This window comes from Pelobates fuscus, chromosome 1 (genome assembly GCF_036172605.1).
Source record: "Pelobates fuscus isolate aPelFus1 chromosome 1, aPelFus1.pri, whole genome shotgun sequence".
In the NCBI taxonomy this organism is placed as follows: domain Eukaryota; kingdom Metazoa; phylum Chordata; class Amphibia; order Anura; family Pelobatidae; genus Pelobates; species Pelobates fuscus.
Genome location: NC_086317.1, coordinates 251,161,826 through 251,171,846, shown reverse-complemented (window position 1 = coordinate 251,171,846; position 10,021 = coordinate 251,161,826).

The following is a 10,021-nucleotide window of genomic DNA, read 5'->3' as shown; positions in this document are numbered from 1 at the left end:
AGATGGGGAGACCTACGAAAAGCTACCCAAGGACCCATTGGAAAAGATACAAAGAGCATTGAAAAATATGCTTATGCGAGCTGAAGAGGTGGGAATCCTAAAAATGTCAGAGTACAAATTCCTGGACATGAATTTTCCGAAAACTCCAACATTTTACTTTTTACCAAAGATACATAAAAACCTGAGAACACCACCAGGTAGACCTATTATTTCTGGTATTAATTCCATCACTTCAAATCTGTCTCAGTATATTGACCATTTCCTGCAATCATATGTATTTGGAGTGAAATCACATCTAAAAGACACAACACAGATGATTCGAGAACTGGCCTCTGTGGTATGGAAGGAGAACTTCATTCTGGTATCTATGGATGTAACATCACTATACACCATAATCGAACATGAATTGGGGTGCAACTCAGTAAGGAACACTCTGAGAAGGATTGGAGACCTAGAAGAGTCACAGATTGCGTTCATTATCGAAGGCATTGAATTTATACTCAAGAACAACTATTTTCTTTTTGAAGGCCAATTTTACTTACAGAAGAGGGACTTCAATGGGGACAAAATTTGCTCCCAGTTTTGCAAACATATTCATGGGTGAATGGGAAAACAACTACATCTGGAACACCCATTCATGGAACAAGAACATCTATAGTTACAAGAGATATATTGATGACATCTTTCTTATATGGGAAGGGAATACAGAAGAACTGCATAAATTTCTTGTATACATCAACAACAATACCTGGGGAGTAGCACTCAATACAACCCACAGCACCACATCTGTGGATTTCCTCGACCTTACCATCTATATTGAGTCAGGTACCTTGAAAACAAAGACACATTTCAAGGATGTTGACGTTAACAGTTTCATCTTAAAAGAAAGTTGCCATCTTCCAGCATGGCTGAAAAATGTACCATATAACGAATTTAGAAGATTAAGGCGTAACTGTACAGACCAACAAGTATACACAGAACAGGCAGAGAAAATAAAAGAACATTTTTTGGCTAAAAACTATGACCCCAAGGGAGTAGAACATGCATTATTGAGAGTGAAAGATCTAGAACGCAGTAACCTGCTAAGAGAAAAAGGAAAGAATGACAGAGTAACATCACAACAAAATAGTTCTTTTCCATCCATCATTCTAGACTACAGTAAGGAGAATATACAACTTAAAAAGATCCTGATGAAACACTGGCATCTGCTCAAAAGAGATAAATTATTGACCAGTACCATACCGGAAAAACCTAGGATAATATTTAGAGGAGTTAGGAACCTTAAAAATAAACTGACAAACAATCACTTAAAAGCAACCAAGAAGGAAGAAACAAGAATGAAAAAGAAAGGCTTCTTCTATTGCAATGAATGTATTGCTTGCAAAACCAGCAAAAATACCTCAATGAAAGGAGTGCATGAAATTTCTAACAGAAAAACTAACAATCGTAGTGAAGTATTTAAAATTCGGGACGACATTATGTGTCAAAGTGTGAACATAATCTACGTACTGGAATGCCCATGTGGACTCCAGTATGTGGGCAGAACAATAAGACAACTATACATAAGAATTAGAGAGCACATGTTAAATATCAAAAATAAATTTATGCAGCATACGGTATCAGCGCATTTTGCAAAGTACCATGGAGCTGATATGAGCCTCTTGAGCTTCAAAGCCATATGTAAAGTAAAGAAACACTGGAGAGGTGGAGACCATACGAAACAGCTAGGGATACAAGAGATGAAATGGATATATAATTTAAATACACTACAACCTAATGGCTTGAATGCAGAATTCGAACTATGCCACTTTTTAGGATGAAAAGGGATGGAGAAACTTATCCCTTCCTAGAGAGCAGCATTTAAGTCATTGATTTATAACCTTATCAATCTCAATTCACATCGATAATACCAGTGTCCTTTAGGAAGAAATCTCCATATATAGTAATATATAACCATAAGGTCTAACACCGTATCTATCCCCTCTCATGCTATGTATCCTTTGTACACATAATGGCATAGCTCTATCTATCTGCCATGATCTCCAGCCTGATAAACTGCTATATCCCCTATGTGATAAGTGATTTCACTTTATAACTTCAGCTTGCAACACAAACCGTTAATATGTATATACCTTTAAATTGGATCATATAAAATGTAGACTTTAATTGTATTTACTACACTCTCCCCTTTTTTAAGTACTATTGTATAGTTGGTATATATATATGGCTTATCCGTTGGTATATATATATGGCTTATCCATTTATGCTTTTTCACCTTGAAATTTGTCAGATTAGTTTGCAGTGTCCAGGCTGCCTTTGAGACCGTATGGCAGCCAAGAAATGAAAATTATCCCCATCATGGCATACCATTTGAAAAAGTAGACATCCCAGGGTATTCAAAATGGGGTATGCCCAGTCTTTTCTAGTAGCCACTTGGGCACAAACCCTAGCCAAATTTAGTGTTTGGGTTTTTTTTGTGCATTTTTCACATAAAATCTGTACTTTCACTGATAATATTATTGTTAGTATATAGTTTACTGCCCTGAAACACTCCTAGTTCTGCTCAGTGATGTATCACGAGCGCCATGGTACCCCCCATGTATAGGTTTTATGGGGTTTTGGAAAGTTTCAGGGTCATATATACGGCTTATCCATTTATGCTTTTTCACCTTGAAATTTGTCAGATTAGTTTGCAGTGTCCAGGCTGCCTTTGAGACCGTATGGCAGCCAAGAAATGAAAATTACCCCCATCATGGCATACCATTTGAAAAAGTAGACATCCCAGGGTATTCAAAATGGGGTATGCCCAGTCTTTTCTAGTAGCCACTTGGGCACAAACCCTAGCCAAATTTAGTGTTTGTTTTTTTGTTTTTTGCATTTTCCACATAAAATCTGTACTTTCACTGATAATATTATTGTTAGTATATAGTTTACTGCCCTGAAACAACCTAGTTCTGCTCAGTGATGTCTCACGAGCGCCATGGTACCCCCCATGTATAGGTTTTATGGGGTTTTGGAAAGTTTCAGGGTCATATATACGGCTTATCCATTTATGCTTTTTCACCTTGAAATTTGTCAGATTAGTTTGCAGTGTCCAGGCTGCCTTTGAGACCGTATGGCAGCCAAGAAATGAAAATTACCCCTATCATGGCATACCATTTGAAAAAGTAGACATCCCAGGGTATTCAAAATGGGGTATGCCCAGTCTTTTGTAGTAGCCACTTGGGCACAAACCCTAGCCAAATTTAGTGTGTTTTTTTTTTTTTTGCATTTTTCACATAAAATCTGTACTTTCACTGATAATATTATTGTTAGTATATAGTTTACTGCCCTGAAACACTCCTAGTTCTGCTCAGTGATGTCTCACGAGCGCCATGGTACCCCCCATGTATAGGTTTTATGGTGTTTTGGAAAGTTACACGGTCATATATACGGCTTATCCATTTAGGCTTTATTACATTGAAATTTGGCAAAGTGATTTTCTGGGCCTATATCGCATTTGAGAGAGCATGGCAGCCTGGGTAATAACATTTCCACTATTATGGCATACCATTTTCAAAAGTAAGCAACCCAGAGTATAAGAAATGGTGCATTGCAAGATGTTTGGTCTAACCACTTTATCAGAAATGAAGGGCCCACATAGCGGTTATAGCTTTATTTGTGCTTTTTCACACACATGAACTCAATTTTCACAGGACATTTCATATTCCTGATATGAGTTATTGCAACAAAGCCTCACTATTTGTATTTAACATTGTCTCCTGAATGTAACAGTACCCCCATGTACTAGATTCTCTGTTTTGGGGGGGAAGTCACGGGGACAAAAATATTAGATGTCCTTTTCAAAGTTGGCAATTTGACAAAGTGAATTTCTGGGTCTATCTCGCCTTTTGAGAGAGCATGGCAGCCTGGGTAATAACATTTCCACTATTATGGCATACCATTTTCAAAAGAAGGCAACCCAGAGTATAACAAATGGCATAATTTGAGATGTTTGGTGTAGCCATTTTAACAGAAATGCTGGCCCCATGTAGCGATTTCTACTTTGATTTTTGTCTTTTTAATCAGATAAATGGCATTTTCACTGGAAATGTCATAATCCTGATATTAGTCAGTGCACTAGAGACTTAGTATTTTGATTTAACACTGTCTTTTGAATATAACAGTACCTACATGTACCATGTTTCCAGGTTTTTATTATATCACATGAATAGAACGGTACCCCACATACACTTTGATCTGAAGGCAGAGAGAGGCAGATAGATCTTTGATATCACATAGAGAGTCACTGTGTGAAAAGTTTGAGAAGTAAAAAAACAAAACAAAAAAAACTATTTTTTGTAACCCTTTCAGTGCTAATCACAGCATTAACCCTGTGATCAGTTTTTTATTGGGAAGTCACATTTCAAGTACTACAAATGTAGTATTTTGAGTTGTTAGGTGTAGCCACTTTAGAATGGCTAGCGTAAACAGGGACAGGCCAAGGTCAGGGGAATCCAGAATTCAGAGTAGTCGGTAAAACAAGCCAATGGTTCGGTACAGGCAGCTAACAAAGCGTAGTCAGGACAAGCCGAGGTCAGAAATCCAGGTAAATCAAGCAAACAAACTGCCAAAGTCCCATACAGAGTGATTCAGAAATTCAGCTCTGTATGGTAGACTTTGAAACAGTCTGTTATGCAGAGGGCGGGTAGAGATGGGCAGGTTGGACAATAAAAACTGGAGTCCTTTCGGACTCCTTTCTTGTAGCAAACACGACACTTTCTTTGGGGAGCTTTTTTACTACGGGTGGATGGGATTTGGGAAGGGAAGTGTTTGCCACAAAGTCTTTGGAGATCTCCTGATTCCAAAGTGGGATTGGGGGGCTGGGTAAATAACATACGGGACAAAATGCTTAATGTGAATTCGAGGAAAGGGCAGGGCCTACCTATGACCTCTTTTGTATAGAGGACATAGGCATTGAAAATTGCAATCTGGCTCATGTAGATTGCAATTTTCTTGTACCAGGTCCTAGTTTTTCGGTTCACCAGATAGGGCTGTATGCATTGGTCAGCCAAGTCTACTCCCCCCATAAACTTGCTGTAGTCTACAATGCACTTCGACTTTTCCAGATGCTCAGTGCTACCTCTCACAGACACTGGCACTGTACTTTCGTCATGCATCATAGACAGCATGTATACATCTTTCCTATCTCTGAAGCGAAGAGCAAGCAACTCAACCTGGCGGAGAGCTGAAGAGGAACCTCTACTGCTTCTGCCACTTGCCAGGGCTTGGGGGAAACCCCTGCGATTCTTCCTCACTGTGCCACAGGCTAGGGTTTCAAAACAATATAAATTTTTAAATAATTCTATACTGGTATAATAATTGTCAACCCATAGCCTATATCCCTTATTCAACAAGGGAAGGATTAGATCCCAAACAATCTTGCCACTTGAATCAGGGCATCCTGGTGGGTCAAGATGGCTATCCTTCCCCTGGTAAATGCGAAACGCCCATGTGTAACCAGTACAGGATTCACATAATTTATAAAATTTAACGCCATATCGGGACCGCTTCGATGGAATATATTGCTTAAATAGCAGTCGACCTTTAAATTTCATAAGGGACTCGTCAATTGAAATATCTTTATCGGGGACATCATTTTCAGAAAATCTGTCTGACAGGAGTTGAATAAAGGGCCGAATTTTATATAGCCTGTCAAAGAGTTTCTAGAGGGACACAGCGGACACAGCGAGTTATCATTAAAATGAAGGAATCGCAGCAGTTGCAGGTAGCGATCCCTCAACATAACCTCAGGGAAAAGAGGTGTAGCCAGGATGCGTTGCTTGCTCCAGTAGGACCTGATACTGGGCTTTTTAACAATACCCATCATTAGGGTTAAAGCCCAAAACCGCTTCATCTCTGCGACATCCGTGGGTCTCAACATATTCCTGCGACCATGATGGGACCCCGGATGTGCAGAGAGATACTGCATAGCAAACAAATTCGTTTGCTGAGCCACGAGCTCAAATATATCGTCTGACATAAAGAGCTCAAAAAAACGAATTGGCTCGCAGTCGTCCCCTGTTACAGTGATGCCAGGTGTAACAGTGAACGGCGGTATTTCTGGGGCCATCATATTTGGAGGCACCCAGTCTCCGCCTGGCATTGGGCTTGCTGAGCGTCCTCTTGTGAGTGGTGGTGGGGCACCATCACCTGAGGTCTCACTCAGAGGCTCAATGTCAGAGGCAGTGATAGTGTCACTGTCTTGCAGAGTGTCACTATCACTGCCTGCCAGAATGGCATACGCCTCCTCGGCTGAGTAGCGACGTGCCATTCTAGGGGGACAAATTAATTAATTTATATACTAAAGTGGGTAATTAATTATCTACCTGCCTAACACCTACTACCCGCCCTCAAAAAATAATATAAATGTACTGATCACAGTATAGGCAGCTGCAATCAGTACACTGAAAGGGTTATTTTCAGATCTATAAAAATAACCCTAAAAAAAAGTCAGTCTGATCAGAGAGCCCTCTGATCACAGTGATCACTGATACAGTACTGTACAGCAGATATACTGTACAGTATAGTGATCACAGCAGCGGGGAAAGGGTAATGGAGATTTGGGTTGCTGCGACTGACACAAAGGGTAAAAAAATATTAGAAATAATTTTATTGACCCAAAAAAGTTTTTAAAACTGAAAGGGTTATTTTTTGATCTGTAAAAATAACCCTAAAAAAGGTCAGTCTGATCAGAGAGCCCTCTGATCACAGTGATCACTGATACAGTACTGTACAGCAGATATACTGTACAGTATAGTGATCACGGCAGCGGGGAAAGGGTAATGGAGATTTGGGTTGCTGCGACTGACACAAAGGGTCAAAAAAAATTAGAAATTTTTTTTGATCCAAAAAAATAATAATAAATAAATACCCTAATCAGGTTGATCACAGTAATATGCTGTGATCAGCACTGAAAGGGTTAAATAAAATATAAATTTTAAAACTTAAATTTTTTTTTTAAACTTTCTTTTTCCACAGGAGCTGCAAAAACCACGATCTCTCTGCCTCTCTCTCTCAGATCGAAGTGAGGTGAGGAGAGGGGCAGAGACAATGTGTCAGCCAGTGATCTGAGATCATTGGCTGACACATACTAACAGTGATCACAGTGACTGGCTGTCACTGTGATCACCTCCTACAGATCGCGGTAATTGGCCACAGGGGGAGTGCCTGGGAGGTACAGGCATGCCCCCCACCGCGATCTGTAGGGGGCTAATGGCTGCACTTACATGTGTCAGCCAATAGGCTGACACATAGTAACACTGATCGCACTGACAGGCTATGGCAGCCTGTCAGTGTGATCAGACTGCAGCCTGACAGTGCAGATCGCGATCACTGACCCCAGGGGGGCTGCCTGGGGGGCCAGGCATGTCCCCCGACCGCGATCTGCTGCAGGAGAATGCGGCCGGCTCCATGTGTCAGCCGATTTCAAATCGGCTGACACATGGTAAATACCGATCGCAGTGACAGCCTGTCACTGCGATCAGAAGCTGCAGACCGCGGTCCCCAGGCACAGGGGGGCTGCCTGGGGGGCCAGGCATGCCCCCCGACCGCGATCTGCAGCGGCCATGTGCCGCCGGCCACGTGGGGGGTAAGACTGCACAGGACGTACTATGCCGTCCTGCGGCGTTTAGAGCCGCCAATTAAGGACGGCATAGTACGTCCTGCGGTCTTAAGGGGTTAAATGAATGACAGTTACGTTTAAAATTTGTATCCAGCGGGAGTAACCATGGTTACACATGGTAACAAAAATGTAACATTATGTGCACGATTATAAATAAGAACTTGAAAATATCTGTTATATCAGTAACATTGTACCATTAATGACTGTTATGGAATTCCAAAAGTTTGAAACATTATTCATTACTAAGTGCACAACAAAAAGCAGACACCGCTATAAAAGCGGCAACTATCTGCAAGTCCGCATCCATTGATAAAGCCGTCGGAACGGAGAAACGCGTTTGGAAGGACTCAACCCTCATCACAGAAAGCCAGCGCCTGGGGAGCATTTACCTTTATTGGAACCAGCAATACTAACATCTGAACTGCTGAATTCGGGACGCCGAGAACAATATACGGTCTGCACCCAGTATGCACTTTCTGAATTGATTTATAGGCATAATAACGAAGCCTCAGTACTATTTACTTGAAAATATCTGGAATTTGTTTTAATTTCGATTTTAATTTATTGTGAATCTTTTTACATACTGACACTTAGCTTTGAGCTAAGATTCTAATAAAGCCAGTTTAATTTTTAAACATATACGGATTGCTTTTTTGTACTGAAGCAGGAAGCTACTAACTCACCTTTTTCTTTGTATTTTTATATATATTTCGGTCATGGAGTGACACTATCAAAGAAAACACCCGGAATAAAGGGACTTGCACAGACCATTATTGGACTTTATTACTTAGTCTGTTGCATTTATTATATGAGATAATCAATTGACTTTTATTTGTGTTTTTCTGCCGAGTATGATATATCACTGTTTAAGTATTCTACAGTGACAGTTTAGGTGAAAGTATCAGAATCATTTTTAGAGGTAAAGGGTATACTCTTTTCTATTAATTTATATTCAACTTAATAGGTCGTTAGGTTCCCTATTGCATATACCCTCCTCTTTTTGAGATACAATTAATCAGCGCTCCACTTTCTGAATATTTCAGATATGGCTTTTAGTAAATAGTCATTTTAAGGGATAGATGGATAGAAATTAATGTAGGTAAAATGTCTATTTACTTTGTATACCCGTATTCAGTATTTACTTAAAATGGCTGCTAGAGCACCCCCTCCCATCGACTAACCACCTCTTGTAGCAAGATGGCGTCTCCATCCGGAACAAAATCCCGAGATGATGGTGACATCACACTTTGGAGGAAGTGCCTTAGATAAGACACTTAACACTTGAACAATTAAAGATGTACCGTATTTATCGGCGTATAACACGCACCTCATTTTTAGAAAGAAATTCCAGGAAATTTCCCCCCTCCCATAGTATTCCCCCCCCCCCTCATCCCATAGTATTCCCCCCTCATCCCATAGTGTTCCCCCCTCATCCCATAGTGTGTCCCCCTTTCCATAGTATTCTCCCCCTCCCCTCCCATAGTATTCTCCCCCCCCTCCCCTCCCATAGTATTCTCCCCCTCTCCCCTCCCCTCCTATAGTATTCTCCCCCCCTCCCCTCCCATAGTATTCTCCCCCCTCCCCTCCCATAGTATTCTCCCCCCTCCCCTCCCATAGTATTCTCCCCCCCTCCCCTCCCATAGTATTCTCCCCCCCTCCCCTCCCATAGTATTCTCCCCCCCTCCCCTCCCATAGTATTCTCCCCCTCCCCTCCCATAGTGTACTTCCCCCCCTCCCCTCCCATAGTGTACTTCCCCCCCTCCCCTCCCCTCCCCTCCCATAGTGTACTTCCCCCCCTCCCCTCCCCTAGTGTACTTCCCCTCCCATAATTACTTACCTGTCCTGAAGCGTGGGCCGGCTTCACAGCTTGCACCGCGGTAAAGGAACTTTAATTTCATGTTCCGGTTTCCGGCAGGACTGAAAGGAAGTGTGCACAATAGTGTGCACACTTCCTTTCAGTCCCGCCGGAAACCGGAACATGAAATTAAAGTTCCTTTACCGCGGTGCAAGCTGTGAAGCCGGCCCACGCTTCAGGACAGGTAAGTAATTATGGGATATCGGCGTATAACACGCACCCACGATTTTTCCCCTATTTTCAGGGGAAAAAAGTGCGTGTTATACGCCGATAAATACGGTATTTTTTGTTATCTTGCATTTTGCTTATGATGTATTTTCTGCTTTATAAGGGGCCTGCCGCCCCCTGATTAAACGTTCCGAAGTTTTTCATTAACCTGAAACCTGTGTCTCAGTTTGATTTACTTCAGCGGGCACACATTCTATTTTAAGCAATCTGGACAGGGGGCAGATACTCAAGCAAACACTTGGTTTGATCTAAAACAATTCTACAGCCCTAGCACT